We start from the raw sequence: 20,594 nt of genomic DNA, 5'->3' as shown, positions 1-20,594 counted from the left end.
GAAATGACAACGCCATCTCTGCACTATACAAGTCAATTGAGACTAAATGGCGTGAAATGACATGCAAAAAATCATGAAATGCGTTGTAATTATTTGCGAGATGGCTTGAGAGAAATAGCGTGTCATTCACACGCCTTTTGGTGATACCAGGCTGGTGATACAGGATTGCAAAAATGAACACGTGGAAGACAGTGAACGGACGGCCAAGCACGAGTGTGACCCTGTTTCATCAGTTAAAAACAGCCTTTACGGTGGGAGTCATTAGATTAATGTAGTTAGTTCAATAAAACCGTATGATATCTGATAGAAGTTATGGCAGAAACTACTGCAAGCGAACACTTTCTGTAATAAACCTGAGTTATCCTTTAACAACATCATTTAAATCCATCTCCCGCGAGTGAGAAGACTTGATCTCCAGATATGAAACCGCACATACGCACAACGCAGCTGTTACACATTGTTTAATGCACTGAAAGATGCCAACAGGCTGCTTGCATTCGCAGAGAAGAGCATCAGGAATTCGATAATCACTTAAAGAAGAAAACTCAATAGTCAATTCACCAGCTCAACCCCCCCCTCCCCCCCCCCCCACACACACACACACACACACACACACACAAACACACACCGCAAAATCAATATGTAATTTATCGGCGATAAAGCTGAGCATTGCCTTGGGCTGTTTGGTGCATGTTGTGTAAGTGTGTTTTGGTGTGTATATTTGGGTGTGTTTGTACGTGTCACTGGAGAACACACACACACACACACACACACACACACACTGTGACCTGGTTAGCAGTGTGATGCTCTGTAATCCCGGTCGTGCTGCGAAAGACTGAGGCTGCACTGAGACACCTTTTGTTCACAAACAGTAAATTCAATCCTTGTCGTATTTCTGTAAAAAAGCTCAATTCAGAGGAATCACCACCACAAATGACACAGTTATTAAATAAAGCACTTCTTACTCTCTGCGTCTGAGTCTTAGTCAGCGCCCCACCAGGTCCATCCACAGATGGGCACAGTCAACGGACATCGTCATTTTGCATCTTCTTGTAGTTATTTTTTATCCTTTTGTCATCAAACTCAGTGTCTTTGTAGTCGTCTTGTGCCTCTTTTTAGTGGTTTTACCTTTGCATGGGGTCTTTTTCTCTCGTTTGTGCTTGTTTTAACATCTTTTTTGTGACGTTTTACAAGTGAACGCAGCATAAGTGGCAGTGCAGCAGTGACGAGCTCGACCGGCAGACCGACCGCTGTCAGCAGCGTCACAAACACGGTGGTGTATTTAACTCTGACCCGGGAATGTCGCCACAGACACGGATAATGTCATACTCGGCAAAAAAGTTATTTTAGTGCAGGGGTGTCAAACTCAAATTCACAGTGGGCCAAATTTAAAAACTGGGACAAAGTTGCAGCCAAACTCAATATCTACTTAAAAAGAACAAAAAAGATCGCAAATGTGCATGTGTTACTTCTCTCCAGATGTGTAACGTTGAACCTTTCCAGTGCAGCTCCTTGTTCTTTTGACACCCCTGTTTTAGTGGGTCATATGATCAATCACCAGTGTTTTAACTCACCATTTGATAGATATTGACTTAAAAGGCAATTATATAGATGGAAATCTGACGGAGTACAACTTTCACCGCCTGTCTCTTACTGGCACAAACACGCTGTTGTTATCATGATCATAGCTGACCCTACCTTCTTAACCACACTGGACGAGCACCATTCAGGGCCTCCGTATGTGCTGGAGATCACTCGTACAAGTCTCTCCTCTCATTACACATTTTCAGCTCTAAAAACTTTTCTACGGGACCAAACAAACAGCTTTTCTCTCTCGTTCTGCATCCTTTACCCTCGGTTCCTGCCGGGCAGCCAGACTCCATCAAGCTGTTTGTTGTGACTTTATTATGGGAGTAACCCATCTCACCTCAGCATTCGACTGAGCTGCGTGGTGTGTGCCACGGCGACCCGCCGGGCGGTGTGTGATTGATAGCGCCGTCGCTGGGAGGCTTACTATGCCATGATGCAGAGGCAAATTAATCATTCTGGCACCGGGGCTGACATGTAATTTCTCCTCTACATGTTGGCAGGGTAAAATCCTCCAGCAGGTGGAAGGCACAAATATGAGCAGTTGAGGAAGAGTGGTATTCAGGACTTAGTTATTTACATACACTATTAGCATCCTTAAATTATTCATAAAGGAGCTAGATGTTTTCCTGCTTCACAGCTGCAGTTAGGGCGCACTCACACTGTCCTTCCGCACCGCGCCAAAACCGGTTTTTCGAGTCAAGCCTAGTGCTTTTGACCAGTGTGAGTGCACCCACTCCGCGCATAACTGCGGCTGGTCGTCCACGGCTCGTCTGAGAGAGGTAGGCTTTTGTACGAGCACGAGCGTGCGCACGTGTACGAGGACGAGGCCTACGATGGTTCTGAGGTCATTTCCTGTGCGCCTGTTCGGACATAGAAAATAGAAGGAGGGACTATGCGCGGACATTTAACAACAACAATGGCGGCGAAAGGTTCACGTTGGTGTGATGCGGAGGTGGAGTGTTTACTGCAGATTTGGTCGATGAAAAGATTAAAAACAGTCGACAAGACGCACAAAAACCTTGAGGTCTAAGGAAAGATTTGTAGACAAAGCCACGCATCGCCATGACGTCATCAATGCGTGTGACGTGTTACGGCGTGATGACGTATAGGCAGCAAGAAGCATTCACCGAGGCCCAGGTAGTGTGAGTACAAACGGGCCTGGGGCGCGGGGGGAGAGGGAGTGGGGGGGCAAGTACCCTAAAGCACGGGGCGCGGTGCGGAAGGACAGTGAGAGTGCGCCCTAAGACTCATTCAGTATCAGGAGTTACAGGCTGAGAGAAATCGAAAGGAATGCAAGAGAAATCACTTTATTTTTTTTATTTTTTAATAAAGTGCACTTTAGAGAAACAGATGTACAGCAGATCCTTGACTCTATTATTAGTTCTCGGTAGTTTATCTGCATTCTTCAGGGCTTTCTTGAAGCATGCAAGCTGCAGAATAAGAGCTACAAAGAAATGTTTCCTATCAAATATGATACGTCTTGTTGCATTAGAAAATATTGCATTTTGTTTTAGTTTTTCATGTGGGCTGACTGCTTGATGATTGTTGCTTTCATTACTTTTTAAAGTACAGTTTAAACTATATTTGCACAGTGTTGGATTTTGCTGGCAGCAGCTTTTGGAAACAATGTGACCGTCAGCTCTGTGTCATGGCAGTGCGTGCAGATGAATGGTGATCGGCTTCCCTCCGTGGCTTCCATCATCCATTGGGGGCAACTGCGCACACTGCCATGACACAGAGCTGATTTATATCAACAAAATATCTATTTGAATGTAGTCTGACTTACCGGATATAGAAACCTCCCATTGGCCCCACTACCTGTTTTGCAAGGTCACTGACGCTGCAGCCAGGCCTTAGTCTAGCCAAAACCGATTGTGATTGGTTAACAGAAATACAAACACTCATTCATTCATCTTCAACCTCTTGTCCCTGTCGGGGTTGCGGGGGGCTGTAGTCGATCCCAGCTGACATCGGGCGTGAGGCGGGGTCCACCCTGGACAGGACGCCAGTTTATCACAGGACACATAGAGACAAACAGAGACAGACAACCATTCACACCTACTTAGAGTCATCAATGAACCCAACACCTGCATGTCTTTGGACTGTGGGAGGAAACCGGAGAACCCGGAGAAAACCCACGCAGACACGGGGACAACATGCAAACTCCACACAGAAAGGCCCCAGTTGGGATTTGAACCAGGTACCTTCTCGCTGTGAGGCGACAATGTTAACCACCAAACAACCACAAACAAGCAAGATATGTTTATTTTTTACCCATAATGATAATAGATGCAGCCAGACCTTTCTCCAGCACTGACAAAAAGCTGTGTTGATTAAATGTAACGGTAGTGAATTCGGAAATGTGTGCTTTTATTTTGAAGGTTGGACACCAAAAGCTTTAGCGAGTTACCTCGGTGACACATTTTGATGTTGTGACTTTAAACCAATCAAGGACATCCCATAATAACATACACTTGTTTCACATCTTTATAAAAAAGGGAACAAACAGAAGGAATGGAAAAAACATCTCACACAGCCGCTGATAGATGCTGGCAGGGCCAAAGGGCATTTTTGAACCAATCAAAACTATTTTCTCTTGTGTCTGTCATACACTCCAGAGGACCAGTCGTAATGGCTGGAGATGTACATGAATTGTCTTTTGACCTCTAGTGATAGTCAGTGCATTGAGATTATTGCAAAAGCCTCTACACAATTTGAATAAATGTCCTGATAATTTCTGATTCTCTGATGTGGAGATGAGATTTTGTGGCGTCCATCTGTGTCAATGATTGTTTGATGGATACAATTAAACCATGTGAACCAGCCTTTCCCCAGCCTGTCAAAGAGTTCCTGATACAGACTAACAAGGCCAAAGCCTGAGTTCAGACAAATCAAAACCTATCTTGCTTCTTGTCTGTTAGACGGGATGCTGCTTGTATTGGCGTGTTTGGTGCCTTGGTGCAGCTGGTCCACTCCTGAGTGACTCCTGAGTGTCATTTTTTCACTGAGATTCGATGCCCGAAGCCTTCGGCGGCACTTGTTCTTCAGTTTGTAGAATGAGGACAACGCAGGAAGGGTTGATCCTGAGAGACAGCCTTAGATGCAAAGGCAAAGAGAACGTAGAAAAATGGAGAATGGCACGGATAGTCAGGGTATTTCAGTGATTTCAGTTCTCTGACACTTCATTTTCGCCCCTCAGACGTTTGTAGCGTGGCAGCTTCTGTGATAGGTGGTGACTGGATGCTTGTTAGATGAACAAATGAGTGTGGAGCCAACAAATAAAGCAACAGCCAGTGAAACAGTGAAACCAAGAAACTAATCAAACTGCCATCAAGCACTCGGCCGACGGGGAGCTAATAACCTTGTACCAAACAGCTGAACAGGCACCAAACCAATGACCCTGCCCGATAACCCAACCTGTCCACTAGCAGACAAAGCAGCTTGTCACCAAGCTAACCAATCAATATACTTACCAATTGCAATTATAGCAACCCAACAATCCACCTTGAAACCAGCCATAAACTTAAATAAATAAGCCTTTGCCTCTTGGTTGGGCTACACGTTTTGAATGGAAACACCTGCAGCAAAGGACATGGTTGTAAAAAAACCAACACTTTAATAGTTTCAATTTCATTTTACATTATTCTTTTTCATTTTCTCTACAGTAATGCCTGCTATAAAACATGCTCCATTCTGCTTCACTAGATTGAATCACTTAAAAAAAAAGCTACCAGTTAGGATTTGGTTGATTTTATTTTTTACGATCTCCAAAAGTGTCACAATGTAAATCTCGAGGAAAACATTTTTACGAGGGCCAAACAAGAAGATGTTGAGAGATAAATGTTGAGGACAAAATTACAGTAAAAGGAAAAGGGGAACATTTTAGAGAGAGGGTATGATAGGGTGAGGTAGAGGTGAGCCACCGGAGAGAAAGAGACCTACAGTATAGAGACAGAGCGCTACTGTCATACACACATTCAAGCATTGCAACTTCCATTTCATTCTTGCACCGATGCACACAGTCATGCACACACAAACAGTGACAGATGCACCCAAACACAAAACCCTACAGAGCCATTTTCAATCTCTCTTACACCGCAGCAGCTGAGCAGCATGGACAATCTGGACGAGGGCAGAATAACTGGACTTTATATGTAGAGGGGCGAAAAATAGACACGGACTCAGGTTCAGGTTAAATCCTCGGTTCAGACGGACGGGCTTGGACATAGGTAGGTTCAGGATCAAGTCCGCGAGTTACAGGGATAAGATTGACAGGCTAATACAGAAAGTGAGGAAGAGGCTCAGTCTCAGACAAAGAGACGGATGCAGAAAGAGACAAAAAAACAACAAAATCTGGAAATTTCTAAGATTCTGAAGCATCAGAACCAGGACCAGAACTGGCCCAAGAAACAGATACACGCTGTGTCACGGTTCCACCGGTCGTTTGGTTGTTATAGGCCGATTGAACAGGCGTTGTTAATCACCACCCTATACAGCATATGAAGCGGTATGACCCTACTCTACCTCCTACTTTGTATCGTGTCAATTTATCATTCTGTTTAACTCATTTGCTCATATTTGATTGTGATGGATATATATCCCGGTCAGCTGATGTCAGGTTCAAACCACCTAAAACACCCAAAACATAACAAAGAGAGTAAGACAACAGTTATATGTTTTACTTGCAAGGAGAACGGACAGAGATGCGTTCAGTTACAATCTCCTACCGCTCTAAAAACACCCTCTGCCCAGCCTGGTATCACTAAAAGGCGTGTGAATGACACGCTATTTCTCTTAAGCCATCTCGCGTATAATTACAACGCATGTCCTGTTTTTTGCGTGTCATTTCACGCCATGTAGTCTCAATTGACTTGTATAGTGCAGAGATGGCGTTGTCATTTTACGCACAAATGTCATTGAGGGAAAACCCACGTGTTCGTATTTCTCCGCTACTTTCCGGAGAAATACGAAGTAGTGGAGCTTTCTGTCAGAGGGTTGTTTTTAAATCAATATTTCATGTGAAGGATGGCTGAAATAACGGGCGTGAAATGCTCTGACCCTAACCCTAACGCTAACCCTAACCCTAACCCTAACCCTGGGGAACAACGGGCGTTAAATGACACGCGAAAAGCCTAATATGCGTAGACATGCACGCGAAAAGTCATGCAAGTCATGAAAAGTGGCGTGCTATTTATACGCCCTCCCGTGAGACCATGTTGCTCTGCCGAGCCCTTTCTTTTTTATTTCCTTTCGTTGGACCCTAGTTACAATATGAGTCATAGCTGTAAGGGAGATTGGACACACAACTGCAGCTCTTCACATGTTGCTCAGTTCATTATCTTCATGAGTTACACGCTGTAAGGGAGAAGGGGCACATGTTGCTCGTCCTTGAAACATGTTCTGTCTTTCAGCAGATTTCTGTTTTTGCACAGATAAACCTCTTTGGTGACTCATCAGCAGTCACGCGCATCTGATTTCTTCTACCTGTAACACAACTCTAGACAAATTAGCTGTTCACACACACCAAGTAAGGTTAGGTTATATGTAAAGGCAATTGGAGTAAATATGAGATTACTTTATGTGCAATTATTCCAACAGCTGACAAAGGAAATGATTAAATTACGTGGACTGTAAGGTAAACCTTCAGCCACGCAGGAACAGTCACACACGCAGTGATTGGCATTGTCATGAGAACAGTGCATCTGATTGATCGTGTGGATCCTGTTTTCCCTTTGATCATGAACCTCTGTCCTGGTGACCTAATCACCTTGTCCCACCTATACATGCTGTGTGTTACCATGTGTTACTGTCGGGGTCAGCCCTCTGACCTCAGCCCATGGTGTAGGAGCTCTGAATTCTGTTTGTATTTTGTAATTAAACCACACTTCTTACAGTATGCAAACAGATTTTACACATTTCTCAATAGTCCGCATTGAAAACCAACTTCTGGACCTCTATGCTGTAAAGCTGTGATCACACCACACGTGACAGACGCGCTGCTTGATCATATCTGGATCATATTTGGACCATGGCGCCAATCGCACATATGGAGTCTCGAGGCAGTTAGGTAGAAGCTGGTGGCTAGCTGCCTGTAGCTTTACTCTGCTATTGTGCTAAATGTGAAGTGATGCTAGAGCTAACCAGCGATCTGAAACTGGCATGTTGGAGGCGTTGGACCCGAATATCGATCGATTTTCACGTCTCAAGCAGGTAACGCTGCAGATTGACTTTGTACGTAATTGCGCTGCTGCTGTTGTGTCCATCGCAGGCGGTGTGATCGCAGCTTTAGATTACGTAGTATGAAGAGCGACAACAGTAGGGAGTACTAAACAACTGAGACTCCGTGTAAGGAGGAAGGATGAGGTAGTGGATTGGTCAAACAAACATTGGTGTCATGATCTTGAGTTTTGTTTTATTTTGAAATCTCTCCTCGTGTCGAGTTAAGTTCTACTTCCTGTCCTTGTATTTTCCTCCTCATTTTTGTTCCATTTTGGTTTGCTAGTATTTGTGGGTGTTGCTTGTGGCCATGAAAGATCTCCTCCATGTGCCTAAACCTGTTTTCCCTTTTCTCAGCAGGCTGGCAATCAGGCTGACACACCTGCAGCCAATCAACTGCCTGATTGCCACCCTGCTTTATAAAGCCAGCGAGACCGTTCCCTCGGGAGACACAGACCCACCAGCACCTTTGGTCCCACATCATGATTTGTCAAAAGCTTTGATTTAGTAGTTGTTTTATATTTGGCCTGGAGATGGCCCGCAGCCTTCTTTCTTCGTTTGGTTTTTAGTTTATAATTTGGTTTTGTTAGGTAAGGGGGGGGGCGACACGGTGGTGTAGTGGTTAGCACTGTCGCCTCACAGCGAGAAGGTTCCAGGTTTGCATGTTCTCCCCGTGTCTGCGTGGGTTTTCTCCGGGTTCTCCGGTTTCCTCCCACAGTCCAAAGACGTGCAGGTGTTCGGTTCATTGATGACTCTAAATCACCCGTAGGTGTGAATGGTTGTCTGTCTCTGTTCGTCTCTATGTGTCCTGTGATAGACTGGCGTCCTGTCCATGGTGGACCCCGCCTCACGCCCGATGTCAGCTGGGATCGGCTCCATAAGCGGTTGAAGATGGATGGAGGTAGGGAGGGGGGCCAGCTCCGACGTCCCTATAAGGGGTGGCCTGGTCCCCCCTCCATTTTTGCTGAGTTTGGCCGGCATCTCCAGGTCCCTTTTTGGGTTTGCTGATTTCTTATTTTGGTCAGGTCCTCATTTGTATTTCGCTTGTTTTCCCTTAAGAGTGTTTATTTCCTGTTGGGATAAAGTTGTTAAATAAAAAGCTATAAAAGTTCTATTTTCTTTGGTGTCCTTCTTTTACGTTTCGGTCTCTTGTTTGAGCCACTAGTCAATTTATTCAATTGTTTGGAGGCCGTAACAGTGGTTTTTTTACAGTTTAGTTCGTATTCTATTTAATGGTTATTGAATCTGATTATGTATTAAAAAGGCTTTTTTTTCCTGGAGGTTTGTTTCGGTTTGTCAGTCCTCCGGTGTTCCTGTGCTGCCTTTGCCTTCTACCCGCCTACTCATGTCGGCCTCGTTACTTCCCTGCTCCCTGAGTTTTCCCCTTGCCAGTCAGCTCCATGTCTGTTCTCCCTCATATCCCCTCATTCACTTCACCTGAGCTTCTCCAGCTGCACATAACCCCCTACTTAGTTTAGTTTGTATTGAAGTCGTGTTTTCCTGACATAGCTAACGGCTACGTTTACATTAAACCTGTATTTGTACTCCACAAATCGACAGAGGTAAACAAAAGAACCATTTAACCAGAAACTACTAGTAGGTTTAAACCACATCTTTGAGGCTGCTAACCACTTTAAACGCCCCATTGAATCCCAATCAGGTGATTCAATATTACCTGCTGGTCTGGTGCACATTTAAAGTCAAGGCCTAAAGTCATCCGGATTTAATGAGGATGAATTTTCAAAAATGCAGACAAAGTTTCCCTGATGGCCTAAGCGGTTAAGATGCTGACCATGAACCACATCCACTATTCATTCAAGTATCTTTGTATCGCTGTTCTCTCTCTCACTCCCCCTTTCCTCCTCCATCTGGTCTGACACCCGTGACCAGGGCATCAATGTCCCATTTTTGGAGTAGTTAGATTAGCACTTTCTTTTCATTTGTTTTCTCATTTCCCCATTTATCTCTGCTGTCTCTCTGTTTGACTGTCTTTCATTTTCTCTTCTTTATCTCAAAGATTCTCACACACAAACACTCCAAGATTATCTTTCTCGTGCTGTCTCTCTCAGTCTCTGTGATACATCAGCATCCCTGAGAGAGGCAGCAAAGCCCCCAAAGTAATTTATAGATGCATAGAGTCCTTCCAGCTGTTGCGCTGCTGAATACATATTTTCCTCATAAACAGACCACACCATTAGCATACTGTAACAATATTTCTTACTTTTGCTTTTTTATTCAAATTTCACTTTGGCTGCACACACAGCAGCTGAATTACAAATGACCACACACACACACACACACACACACACTTGAATCAATGCAGTCCTGTTAACGTATACAACACACATGGATGCATAAAACACAAATACGCACATGCATGCATAAAGGGTTCGTTCAGTCAGGAACGCTCACATACACACGCCCATCAATAAGTAATTACACTACAAGGAGATCTTTTTCGCAAAAGGCCATAATTCAATCTAGCCGTTCTAATATGCTCCCCCGTTTGTGCACAAATGTGAAGTCTCATAAAAATAGATCGTTTAGGAACAGCACCTGCATGGACAAACTGTCTGCTGCTCCTCGGGCGTTGGTGGAGATCGAAAGGGGTGATTGATAAACATCGCAAAGCGCGAGCACCATCGCAGTGTGCTGGTCTCAATCAGATTTGCAACTCAAATCCAATCTCCATTTTTCAACGGGTCTTTGTCCCGCAAATGTCTCCAGGTCATTAAGGATTCTGTCGTCATCCCAGGCTTGATAAACAATCAGTGGCGACAGCAGATGTTCAGAATGACAATTGCTGGTGTTGAAAATGTGCAAGTGAATGTAAGCTGGTTGGTTTGCTGGCTCTATACCTATAATCAGGGCCCGTATTCACAAAATGTTTGATCTTAACACAAGGAGAACTCCTATATAGCACTAGAAGTTTTTCGCTAAGAGTGTCCTGCTTCTGCCCAGCTTGCTATCAGATTGTAAGAAGCCAAAACATTGCGCAGACTTGTCAAGTGCCCTGCAGGGTTTTTTATTTAGCCTACTTTAATGTACATGAAAGTAAATGAAAGCCGCAGCACACTCTCTGTTGACCTCCACTGCACCGACCTGCTGGGAGCTCCGTCCCACTGCGGCCACGAAGGGAACCACACACCCTTGAACCAATGCCCACAATGCCACAACAGAGGGTGTCCACTAGGGACGGGTTTCATAATAGAGCCATTTCTCATTGACCCCCATGTTAAATAGGCCGTTTTCACAGCATCATTAAACCTGTTTAAGGCCTAGGCTAGTTTTTATTTTATTGGAGGTTAAAATTTAGAAGTAATTAGGGGCGCAGCCTCACTTCACCTCAGAGGTATATGTCAACCAGATGGACGTCCAGATCAATCTTTGTTATCAGTGATGCCGGGTTTCAACCTTGAGTATTGCAGCCCTGAATCCACCCTGTGAACTCTACACCCCTCAGCTTATCCTTCCAACATTACAACCCCTCACTCTCATTCAGATAAAATACTTTGGGGGCTAAAGTTGTAATATCCAGAGTTGAAACGTTAGATGTTAAAGTGTTTATTATTCTTTTTTTTGCGATAGAGCTGACAGTGTCATCTGAAGTGATTCAATTTAGGAGACTGTAAAAGTAGCTGGAGTTCCAGCTCTTAAACATTAAAAGTGTTAACGCTTACAGAGAAAAGTGCTAAAACTGAAATTTTAAGAATTAACTAAGGAGACAGGGGGAAGATGAGCAGTGACTCTTTATGACTTCCTCACTTTATGTCACTTTAACCTCAGAAGACTAAACTCTGACCTTACAGATTTCTTTATTGTCTCTTAAAAACATCAAAACCTTGTTGGAAGCATGACATTGCAGCTTCATAAAGCACCATAACCTTTATCATTAATTCCTCACTTCTGCTCATTTCATCTCATTTGTTAAATCTTGTATTTACCTGTAAACTGAATTATTAAAGCCTAGTTTGTAGTCTTGGAACATCACATCCCAATTCTCCCTGCAACCACGAACATTATTTTCCCATTTGCATGCTTTAACCTTGTGGGCCCATGACAGATTAAGTGTGTATCCGGGTCACATCCTTAAGGACGCAAACAGAGCGAAGTGCTGACATATATGCGTGTCTGGAAGCGCTGCACCTGAGGCCCTGGGCCCCTGCATAGGCAGACAAGGTTGTTGGAAGTTAATGAGAGGTTAAACTGGAGGTATTTCGACCTTCTTACATCACCTTTCCCAGCAGACGGACCCGATGCCACAAAGCATCGTCTGGCCTCTCCCACCATGAACACAAAGACCTCCAGTTGAACTCGAGATCCACCTTATGTTCAAGTCAGAGGAGTTCATCTGCACTGTGAATTGGATTATTGGGTATAAATGAGGGATTCATGGATAAATCTCAGCGATGACGCAATAAAGCATCATATCCTATATTATGATATCTCACGAAATGTGATGTGAGTTTTTTTATGCATTATGCTGCGGATGTCCACCAAGACAAGAAAGCAGAACTTGTTTAGGCCACAAAAATACTTGATTTGGTTTAGGAAAAGATCATGGTTTGTGTAATTCCGGTGTAAAATCCTGGTCTTTTTCTTACGTACATCAAATAAGCCATCGAGACAGTTTTTATGTGTTGTTTTTTGGCAGTTTTCAAGCCTTTTATTATATAGGACAGACAGGAAATGGGGTGAAAGAGAGAGGGAGACATGCAGCAAAGGGCCCTGGTCAGAGTCGAACCCGAGACCTCGTGAACCTTCAGCCTCTTTACATGGGGCGGCTCCTCTAACCACTGTGCCATCGGCCGGCCCTGTGTCTTATTTTGAGCAGTATTAGTGCTTAAAAAAGACGTTTTAATGCCATCACCGTGCTGCCCCGAGCTAATCAATGTTAGCCACGTCCAGCTGTTAGCGACTCTCCGGAATTTCACTGTTAATAGTTGTTACATGAAAAAAACTGTTAACGGCTTATTTTGCTTATATTTGCTGAAAAACACCATTGGATGATTTTAAGACAGAATTACACTTTAAATAACTACACATTGTTGCATAACTTACGTACCTGTCATTAGGTAAGTAAGCTCTGTAACAAAAGTCATTTCAAATAAATCAATGTTGACTTTTACTTTCACACAGGACATGAACAGCGGCCTCCTGGCTGAAAGCCCCGTGATTGTTTGACTCATCCATTCACCCCGGCCTCCTCACCACACAGACCACGCAGCCTGACTTCCTGTTTTGAGGCAGTGCTGCACGTCCTGGCTCACGGTCAAAAGAACGAACACTGAATGAGAACACCTTGGCCACGGAGTTGCTGCCTCTGGAAGATTTTCCGTTATTTGCTTTGTCTGTGCAGTTTATAATAACAATTTATCATAAAACCTATAAAATCTACTGTAAAAATGTGAGGAGAGGTTCATGACTTCATTACGGTTGGATGGTGACATTTGTTCTAAATCCCCAGAGCGGTCCCCCAGAACAGTGTGCTGACACACTATTATGTGTCTGAGTTAGCGTTTGAGCTTTGGTTTTGTTGCCTCAAAGGCGTCGGTGCACTGTGACGCTGGCTTTAAGGACTGAGAGTAGATCTTGCAGCTGATATTCTCAAGATGATAGTGAGCATTTGTCAGCTGTGTGCTCACACAGAACGGTTTGCTTTGCTTATGCTTAAACATGACTTTGGTTATTTATACGTTGACACACATGTGGACATGACAGCATTCATCAGTGTCTTGTTGTATGTATGTATGTATGTATGGTTTCTTTCATTCATTTATGATTCAATTGAACATCACTTTAATCATCTATTGACTAACACATTAATTCAGTCAGTATTGCAGAACAATGTAACATCACTAATAGATGATTAAAGTGATGGTCAACAAAAAAAAGTACCTTTTTTGGCGCCTTCTGCACAGCTCCGATGACAAAAACCAGCCGACCGCCCAAGAGAGCAGGTCCAAACAGATCACGTCGGGGTCACCATTTAATTGCAGAACAATGTATTATGAAAATAGAAAGATCTACAAATGACTCAGCAGAGACGTCTCAGCCATCAAGGGGGAGTTTTATTAACACAAATTGACAGAAGCTCTCACTACACCCCCGTCACACAAATCCCAAAGTGTCTCCTTCCAGTCTCTGACTTTATACTGACGTTCGCGTGTTGACAAAGTTTACACGCCTCATGATTTCATATATACACTCCTATTACTGGCAATCACTTCCTAGGCTCTCCTGGTGTGTTTGTGTGTCCAGAACGTCATCAAAACATGCCCATAATGTGATCTTATTGGCCTCTATTTCCTGTAATTGTTGCACACACACTTTTCTCATGATAAATCCTTACTTTCTTCCACATATGGTGTTACATCATTAACGTCATTCATTCCTTCCTTGAATCAAAGATATCAAGGAGCTAACGCAGTGCAACCTCCAGCTCGTTTACTTAATCTCACACACATGACTTTATAATCCATGCATTAATGACTCATTAGCAGCTCATTCAATGCCGAGCACCTCAGTTCGTACATTTTCAGTCATCTTCTTCCTCAATCATTCAAATTTGTATCAATTATTACAGATCAACACACTGTATTCTGCTCTGTTTACACTCAGACAGCTAAACAGACTGCAGCACATAGCCTCATCCATGTCTACTCAATGAACTGTGTGTGTGTGTGTGTGTGTGTGTGTGTGTGTGTGTGTGTGTGTGTGTGTGTGTGTGTGCAGTGTACCAACAACAGCTTGCCTTGTCTTTCGTCCATGACATGATGAGCTAATGAGGAAAATGGAGCGAAGCGAGATTCTGAAGCTTCTGGAAGTGTACAAAGGAGGACAAAGGAGGACAGAATTATTCCACCATCCGGATCCAAGCTCTCATGGAGAAACATCTTAGGCGTTTTATTGCAGCTAAGAGAAAGAATTAAGTTGCTGGATTAAACCGCTAAGACAATGTGAAAAACAAACTCAAAACCAGTCGGTTACAAAGCCAGTGAACATTTGAAAACTTGAAAAAAAATGATTTTCCTGTTATGTTCCCATCATCCACGGTTTTCATTCTCTCTGGGGACGTGTGTGGCTTGCTATGCTCTTTGCTTTCTCCCAACTTCTCCAGTCTGTCTCTACTTTACTTTACAAAAAAAAAGAAATCCTAAAGAAAATAGACCCGTTTCTTAATCCCAGTGGGAAATACTGTTGTGTTTTTACAGCAGCCAAGTCACATAAAACACAAAAAACACCATAAGGACACGAAATGAGGCAGACAAAGAAGAAAAATCAAATACACATCCTCTCTGCCCCCTTCCTTACCACCCTCCCTCTCTTCCTCATCTTATTCTCCTCTCCACTTCCCTTTCCAGCTGTTTGTCCAATTTCTTTCTTTCAGTTTCTAAAATTAGATGTCCTCAGTCTCCCTTCTGTTGTCCCCCTACCCATCCACCCATTGTTGACATTGTTTTCTCATCCCTCCTCAGTGTTTTTTTTCCTTTATTCGCTCGCTTATCTTCCCCCGCTTCTACCCATCTTGACCTTGTCACCCTCCTTCTGTTTTCCCATCTCCCTGGTTGACGTCTCCGGTTTTCCATCCGTCCCGCTCCTCAATGACAGACCATCTGGCCTCAGCCAGGCATTTTTAATGGCTTCATCACGGGACGCAAGATGCTGTTCAACCAAGAGCAGTGATTGGCTGCGTGGCCCGGCCGCCCCGTTACCCCCTGAATTTGGGCAGTCCTACTGAGAGATCTCATTCAGGTCAGAGCCATTCAACTCAGTAGTACAGTCAGTAGAGACGGAGCTGAACACAGACTGTGCAACCAAGCCCCCACCACAGCGACTTCCTGGTTGATGTAATAAGGAAGTGCCAAAAACTGCAGTTCTCTGAGTGTCCACTAGGGGCAGGTTTCATAATAGAGCAGTTTCTCATTGACCCCCATGTTAAACAGGCTGTTTACACAGCATCATTAAACCTGTTTAAGACCTGGGACAAAAAAAACACTCTAGTCTGTATCTGTATGTTTCGATCACATCTCAATGACAACAGTAGTTTATGAATAATTAGGGGCGTGGCCTCTTGAGTGACAGCTAGCCTCTAGCCCTCACTTCTCCTCGGAGGTAAACGTCAGCCACGTGGACGTATCTCCCTCCCCCCAACGTCACATTCATGTCCTTTTTTGCACAGAGGAAATGAGGCGGAGTCAAAGTCTGACAAGATGGCGACTCCCGTAGGTGAGGACGATTGGATCAAGTTGAGAGAACGGACCCAGACGGGTATGCTACATCCATTTTTTTATACAGTCTATATGCGCAGCTCAGACGATCTTGGCGTCTCTCAGCTGTCGTCAGGAGGATTTCGCTCCAGACGATAAATGTTCTATCCAGAACCCACATAGTGCTGCAGTTCATTCACTTCCCCATTAAAGTGTTTCTATTATAAATTCACTGTTAGGGACTCATTCCCTCTCAGCCAATCACTGTGGGCATAGAAGGGATAAACATGATGTCATCCATAGCAAGAAGGATAACCCCGCCCTCTAGTCTTATATCAGGAGTCCCTCCCACTCCTTAGCAAGAGTTGGTCTCAGGGCGTACTCACACTGTCCTTCCGCACCGCGACCCGGGCTTTAGGGTACTTGTCCCCCCTCCCTCTCCCCCCACGCCCCAGCCCCGTTTGTACTCACACTGCCAGGGCCGGCCGATGCTTCTTGCTGTCCATACGCCATCACGCCGTAACACGTCACACGCATTGATCACGTGTGTGGTTTTGTTTACAAATCTTTCCACAGACCTCAGAGTTTTTGTGCGTCTTGTCCGAATGTTTTTGAATATTTTCATCGACCAAATCCGCAGTAAACACTCCACCTCCGCATCACACCAACGTGAACCTTTCACCGCCATTGTTGTTGTTGTTAAATATCCGCACATGGTCCGTCCTTCTATTTACATGTCCAAACAGGCGGACATAACGCTACTGCAGTAGGGACTCGTGCTCGTGCTCGTACACGTGCGCACGCTCATGCTCGGAAATGTGCAAAAGGCTCCGCTAAAGCCCACCTCTTTTACTCTCTGGCCGAAGTTATGCGCGGAACGGGTGCAGTCACACTGCTTAAAGGTACTAGGCTTTAGCTGAAAAACCGGTTTTGGCCCCGGCCAGAAGGACAGTATGAGTGCACCCTAAGAGGCTTTGGGAACAGGTTTGAAGAAATGACTCTGAACTAAGAACGTTAAGTACTTCCTAGGAGAACACTTAGTGCTAAGGTAAAATGATTTGTGGATATGGCCCCAGAAGAAGAAGAATATTGCCAGTTAATGCAAAACACTGACGCACCCCACAGAAGAAAGTCTCTCCATGACCCTTTGGAAGCTCTGTACCTTGTGGACTCTGAATAGTATATTTTGATGACATATTAGTGAGCGTCTGTCTGTCAGAGATACTTCACTGTATGCTGTTTGCCAACACTTCCCTGCAGGTGCACAGCAGTCTGCTAACACATCTTATTAGCTACCTGGGGTTTTCCTGCCACCAACACATCTGCAGCTGAACTGACAGAGTGTTTCTGCATCTTCAGCTGAATGGAGTGAACTGAGAGTGACCCGCAGCCTCCGTGTGAAGCGGAGGAGCTGGTAATGATGAAGGGCAGAACCAAGGAGATAACCACACTTCTAATTAAGGACAATGGCCCTCTGGAGATGGGCACTGATATCGCACACTGTACTTTGTTCGGAAGCATGTACTGAGTCAGGGACAGGAATTAAACAGGGTGTCCGGGCTAAACTCTCCTTGAAAGTTCACCAGATGTCTGGGAAATTAAAAATGAGGCAGAACACTTCATTCGTCTTTTTTTAGTTCTTGAAAGCTGGTTGCCGGTTTTCCAAAACCTTGTTGAATGTTTTGACAGCTGCTTGGTTTCCATAAGACTGTGGCATTTTACATCACCTTCAGCTGTCTTTATGAAAAACAAACTCAACATGTCAGCCCTTTGTTAATGACATACGCTGTGTTCGAAATCGTTCCCTCATTCACTCACTCACTATCCCCTATATAGTGTTTATTAAATGCACTATATAGGGAAGGACCAAACTAGAGTTCACACACTACACTGGAATTTTCTAACAAGTCGTGTCCAGTGTTGTGCCTGAACGCGTCCATGGAAAGATAGTTCAGGAACTTGGTCATTTTTGGGCAAACGTGAACTGAATGTACTGTATTTCTGCCTGATGAAGGCGTTTATTCTGGTGTCTGTGAACGACACGCTCTCGCTCGACACTTGGTTCAATACGGCGTCTATAGAGCCTTCCAGACAAAAAAACTGGCTAAAACACACTGTAAACAGGCCTTAATATGTAGCTAAAAAACACTCAATCTGGCAACACCAGCTGCCAGTGTCGCACTGCCGCATACGTCATCAAAACAAAAGCAGCAAGGAGGCATCGTATTCTTGGTTAAATGCAATCTTTGCCAGCCGGCTTTCAAAAAACAATCCGCACATCAGTCACATCAACGGCAAACCTGAACTCAAGCACCCGGCATTTCAAGGTATGTGCAAGCAGATAAAAAAAATCAAGAGACAGACGAGACAGATCCTCGACCCAAATCCCATTAACTGTGTACAGTAGCGGCTGCGCTGTCATCCCCCAGCCACAGCTGGACAACCTGGTGGTGCAGTATATCCAGACCTGCGGCCTTTGAGTAAAGTGGAAAGCCCAGCTTTCATAAAATAATATCAAGTTCAACCTTAATTTCCTACCTCAGCCTGGTTCCTGGTTTTGCTGTTCATGTGACTTGTTTGTTGAACCAGGATTCAAATATTCCCTTTAGTATTTACTGAAATTATTCAAATTGAAAAACATTTGCACCTTAAGGGTTACTGTCCTGTTTTGCTTTTTATAATTCCTCATTAAAAAGACCATTCAAGCAGCAAGTTGTTCCCAATGTTTTTGAGAATTTACTGCAGGTGTGAAAGCTGCAGCTGCTCTTAGTGTGTGGACTGAATGGACAGCATCAAAGTGATAAAGCAACAATGTGGAAATGCTGTCCCCTCAATCCTAATGTAAACCCTGGTTGGATAAAGATTCAGCATTGGATATGAAAATGAAATCTGACGCATAGTTTTAGTGTTAAAACTGATAAAATAATTGCTGTCTTTGGTTCTTTATAGACTGTGGCAATCATTTAAAAAAATAAAAGCTTGCAGCAACATATTGAAAAAAAGAACTTAAAGAACTTTTTTTGAATATGACCACGATATTTAATTTGACCTTGACGTCCGTCTGACCCACCCTGCACTGTTTTCTAAATGAATGACACTAAAGTTGATTGATCCAGGCCGGAGCCAGGGACAGAATCAAAACAAACATGGAGGACACTTGAATTTTCCTTCTCCTCTTCCTCCTTCCTGATATCACCTGCTCACAAATTTGCCGGCTGCCGCCACCCACTGTTTTTAGCATTAAGCCATAAAGTCCTATAATACCGGTTGCCGTTGCCATGTTCGCATCCGTAAACATAAACTGTTCACACAGCAATCCGTAGACACATGTTAGAGTGGAAGGTTTTCCCTGCAGGTTCACGTCTCTGTCTCTCACGTCGGCCGCACACATTTAGTGAGAGCAGGATCTGTGTGACTCACCTCTATGCGTCATTAAAACCATAAAACAAGGGGATAACAAACTAATTATATCCTCAGTTTGGCACCGACGGGATTCTCTCTCTCTCTCTCTCTCTCTTTGTCTCCTCACCTTCATCTCCATCGCCTCTCTCCCCTCAATATTCATCTTTTCCATCTTGCTCTTTCCTGCGGCCTCCTCCTCTCTCTCCCCCCCTGTTGTCATCTCTAACCCTCTCATTTGCTTGGTTTCTTTCACTTAATTTTCTTTTCCTCTCTCCATCTCTCCCTGGAGACAGATTTCTAGGAAAAGCCACTGAAAGTCATGCAAACTATTCATATACAGGCACACTTGTGTACCACACCAATAGATTATGAGCTGATAGACATTTTAACATCATACCTGCTGCTAACCTCGTGACACCATCCTGATCTCTGAGCTCCGTTGTATTTTACTCTCAGATCAGTCTGGTAACGTGCGGCGGAGAACATTTGGAGAAGTTTGCCAAGCGACTGAACCAATCAGCGTTGGTTTAGAGGTGGATTTAAGTGGAAACGAGAAGAGACTGTTGAGTGTAAACAACATGGAGGCTTCCACGGATGAGATGAGCAGCTATGGAGCAAGCCGCTCACTAACTCTTTGTTCTCTGGATCCTTCTGTTGAATATGGACCGGGCTCCTGAAATTGGCCCTTTGATCCGTAAATTCACGTTAAACACAAAGGGAAAATATCCTTTCTGAGCTTTGCCTCCATGCTGTTAGCACGTCACACGCTTCAGTCATCTGATTGGTTGGTTTGGCCCGTATGTTGGTGATGGACAGATGGTTTATCCAATCAGAAACCAGGATTTTCGCCCCTTCCCAAAAGATCTCCACACCAGAGTTTAGATGGATCTGCTGAGACCATGAGAATCAAACCATCTGGAGGAGTCAGGTTAATACTTTTCAGTTATGTCAGCTTAATAAGGAAAATGTGACATATACAGTAAAAGACCACAAAATGTAAAATCATCTGGTTCTTTGTCAGTTAAATCAATTTGCACATTCATTTGTGATGTTGATGAGTCAGTAGTCTCCACAGTGAAACAACAAAATCTGCTTCACCATCGTGTCTTACAACAGATTCCTGTGCACGTGCCAGTAAACGCATGTGCAGCGTTGTCACATGCAGTTGTCTGGTTC

The sequence above is a fragment of the Echiichthys vipera genome, assembly GCF_963691815.1.
Source record: "Echiichthys vipera genome assembly, chromosome: 6".
Lineage (NCBI taxonomy): Eukaryota > Metazoa > Chordata > Actinopteri > Perciformes > Trachinidae > Echiichthys > Echiichthys vipera.
This window is presented reverse-complemented; position numbering follows the sequence as displayed.